Raw genomic sequence first — 4,236 nt, 5'->3', positions numbered from 1 at the left:
GGAAAAGGAAAGACAAAAATGTTGAAATAACTGTAGGTGAAACGACAGGTTATCTTAAAAGGAACAAAAACAAGACCGACATATCTGAGAAACAATGGAAACGAAAAGAAAATGAAATATCACAAATTCCCAGAAAAAGAAAAAAGCCATAAAATAGTGTTTCTCTGAGTCTGTTGGTGATTGTTTTTCCTTTTAATATTCTTCTTCACGTATTCTCCATGATAAAAATTTTCCAATATAAAGATCAGAGGAAAAAATGCATTCTTCCAGATGGTTAAAAAGGGAAATGATTCTTATTATTGAAAATCCTGGGAGCAGCTATGTAAGAGATGACCTGAGTGATTTCTCTTGATACAAAACCATCACTTCAGCTTTAATTGAACTGAATACTGTCTCCATGTACTGATAGGCACAGAGCTGGCCATGCTATTTCTCTCTCCCTTCAGTTGGCACTAAAAATGCAAGTAAGGCTCCCTCAGGTATTGATATATATATATATATATATATATATCCTTGAGGCCAGCTGACTGTTTCCTCAAACTGTGTTCCCTATGAAGTGGCTGAGCAGAGCAGGACGGCAGAGCCTGTCAGCTTCAGGAATGTCAACTGGACTCAAGCCATAAGAGGCTATGGCTTCCCTGAGCACAAAATTTACATATCAGACACTGAAGCAACAACCTCCTAAAACCATTCAAATGTTACCCTGATTGAGTTATGCAAACTGGTCTCTCTGCATACCATTCTCTCCACATACTGTGGAAGTATTTGCTCTCCATCTGGCCAGCTCAGCTCACTTCGCTCATGTAAATCCTGCCATCCTCACTGTCACCCACCCTCGACTCACTCCCTTCTTCTCAAGACAATAAGTTCTGGGTGATGATTTGGATCAGGGCCTTTCTGTGAATCCTCACCAGGATGGGACTCAGGACCCTTTGACTACCAACAATTTTGAATACGTCTTAGTGTCTTTTTTCTTGCCATGGGTTGCACTGAAGTGGTAGATTGGAATTCCAATGATGTATCAGTGGGATTACAAATATAACTTTCTGGACTGCAAGGTGAATGGCAAAAGTGATTACAATATTGGGATTACAATATAGTTACACTGTAGGATGATAGCTTTTTTTTGTTTGTTTGTTTTTAGCTACTGTTACTCAGCTTCCATTTATAACAACATTCTCGATATAATCAATTTATAAAGAGCAAAGGTTTATTTTGGCTCACAGTTTTGGAGATGCGAGTCCATGGCCAATTAACCCATTGTTTTGGGCCTGCAACAGCACATCATGGTAAGAAGAAGACATTCATCTCGTGGCTGGAAATGAAAGAGGAAGAGACAGAGACTAGGGTTGTTCCACAGTCTCCTTTGAGGTGACGGCCCTAATGACTTCACTTCCTTCCTCAGGGCCCTGACTCCAATACTTTCCACCACCTTCCAGTAGCTCCAGTAGGCTGAGCATTAAGCCTCATGGATCTTTAGAGGACATTCCAAGCCCAAACTACTGATAATCTTCTCCAGACACTAGGCTTTCCCCTGCTTTAAAGGGGGCTCTGAACTTTACTGAGTGTTCTGTTTTCTGTAAAATGTAAAAGTGTAACTGAGGCTGACCAAATGGGCCAAGAGAGAGAAAGCCTGCACTAGCCACCTCACTCCTCACGTGCTCACCCACTCGCTAATCCCGAGCTGCAGTGCCAGCAACTCCTTGCAGTTTGAGTGAGGAGCCCACCAGCACTGTGCCTGTATAGTCAGGAGACATGGTGTCCGTGCTGGGGAGGATGTGAGGCTTTAGGCAACAGATTTACTATGGGACTTGTTGCTCCCAGCGTCTCAGAAAATGGGAAGATGGTGCCAGGGATACAGCCCAGTGCCACAGTGCCTGGACAAGGTTGTGAGTTCAATTCAAGGTACAGAAAGAAAGAAGGAAAGAAAGAAAGGAAGGAAGGAAGAAAGGAAGGAAGGAAGGAAGGAAGGAAGGAAGGAAGGAAGGAAGGAAGGAAGGAAGGAAAGAAAAAGACAAATGAAGAAAAGACAAGAAAAAGACAAAATGCGAAGGTGAGCTAGGATGGGTCCCACACACTTCCTGGAAAATGATGACCACCTTAGAAATACATAGTTGCTTTATTTTTCCTCTGTCTTTGCTTCCTTTTCCTTTTGTTTGGTGCCTGCTTTCTTGGGGCTGTGTTCATCAAAAGCCAAAACATTTACATTTTGTCTTGTTCCTCTGAATTCTAAGGAACCCAAGGTAAACTATACTTGAAAGAGAAAAATCCAGACCACTTCCCAGTGGGTCCAAATATTCAAATGTGTAATTTGAGAAGGTAGTGAAATCTGTCCTTGTAGTTAAATCCTTGTGATTTTATCCTTGTGGATAAAATCCTTGGTTCCAAACTGTTATCTGCATAACATGACCCTCTAAAAGAGAAACCACACTGTAACCCACTCAAACAACAATAACAAACCCACCAGGTGGTCATGCCAGTTGTCTGCGTGCCATGCTGCATGCTGCCAACCCCAGCCTGTCTTTTCTTACACTTCCTCATATGTCCCTGGCTTCTGAGGCCAGCTGCCACATCTGACTGCACAGGTAAATAGGACACAGCTCATTTTGACCTCTCCTAGTGTTTGCTTGTTTATCCTCTTAACCTTGCCTCTTGCTAGTGAACTTGTCCCCCATGCTCCTTGGAAAGGCCTGTACCACCCCTGTGAACACCGTCAGGGTAGATTACACACTGTCTCCTCCTTTGCTCTGTGAGGCCTGGCTTCTTCCAGTGCCCAGAGTAGAGACACAAGTGAGACCCCACAGGAACCAAAGTCCAGACCCGCACCAGGCTGTAGAAGGTCAGACAAAGCAAGGACAAGCTCTAAGACCACCTACTGACCTCTCAGCATGGGCCAGCATCTCCAGCTGCTGCAGCATAGGCCACAGGAGCCCAGCACCTCTCCCTAATCCAGGTCTTTCCTTGGGAGGTCCAGAGGTGGCTGAGGGTAGGGGTGGGTAATGCTTTCCTTGTCTTTCTTCTGGTGTTAAGTCCTCAGAGATCTCCTATCTCTCCTCTGCAAATGTGGTCAGCAGATCCCTGTAAGGCAGCAGATGGGTAATGAGCTTGAGCAAACACAGGCAGAGTGATAAGAAGGTATCTGTGTTTGTCCTCCAGGTGCTAAAGTGAGAAGCTGTTTTCAAATCAGCTACCTGCTTCTGCATTTCCTACTGACCAGAGCTGGCTACAAAGAACTGACTACACTTTCTCAAAGCGATGAGAAAGAGCCATTAACTGAGAAGGCCATCATTCTCCAAGTCTTCCTGCCTCTGTGGTCTCCTGTCCTATGCACAGCTCACTGGCACGGGTGAGGGCAGTGGAACTGGTTGTGGTCCAAGCCCCCATTTCAGAGTCCTGAACATGGAAATGGGGACTGAGGGTGGGGCACAGAGCTGAGGCTCAGGATGAGAAGCCTCACCTGCAGGTGGGGGAGAAGGTCCCTGCTGGGCTGAGGAGGAACCACTGTGTCCCATGGTCCTGGGTGGGAGGGGCTCATGCGCTTCTGGAAAGTCACTGGAGGCCCCAGCTGCTACCAACAGGACCCTATTGGGAGCCAAATACCTCAGCCTCCAGACCTTGACCCTGGCAGCAGAGTGCACTCCCACGGAGGTATGGAACCAGGTTTCAACCTCTCCAGAGGAGGGTACCTCTGTAGGCCTAGCTTCATGGCACACTGTGCTCCCAGTGTAACTGAATGGGGGACAGCATATTCTCCAAGGGAAGAAAGAAAGCGACACACAATTAAAGTGATAGTCCTCATTGTAAACTCCACAAAGATACAGTTACAGACTTAACTGATGAATGAGAGGCAGGGATGGAGAAAGAGAGTGAAGGAGAGAGAAAGAGTGCAGGCACCAGAGAGACAGACAGACACAGAGAGAGAGAGAGAGAGAGACAGAGACAGAGACAGAGACAGAGACAGAGAGAGAAATGAGTGGTAGGAAATAACTGACCATAAGGCCAGGTCTGAGCCAACCTGAGAAGAGATAAAGCAGTGTAAGAAATACCCAAACGTGCCCTTCCTGAGGTGAGAGAGCTGGAGGTAGAGAGGCAGAGTTGACCAGCTGCTCTGGGGCACAGTAAAATCTGAGGCATAGCACCCCAACTCTGCCATCATGCAGACCAGTGGCTGCAGGCCCTATGAGAGCCGCTCTGTGTTTCTGACACACCATTCATGCCCCAAATGCAGGAAATGGG

Source organism: Cavia porcellus, unplaced genomic scaffold (assembly GCF_034190915.1).
Source record: "Cavia porcellus strain 051 isolate PalLab524CR breed Dunkin Hartley unplaced genomic scaffold, mCavPor4.1 scaffold_12, whole genome shotgun sequence".
Classification (NCBI taxonomy): Eukaryota; Metazoa; Chordata; class Mammalia; order Rodentia; family Caviidae; genus Cavia; species Cavia porcellus.
This window is presented reverse-complemented; position numbering follows the sequence as displayed.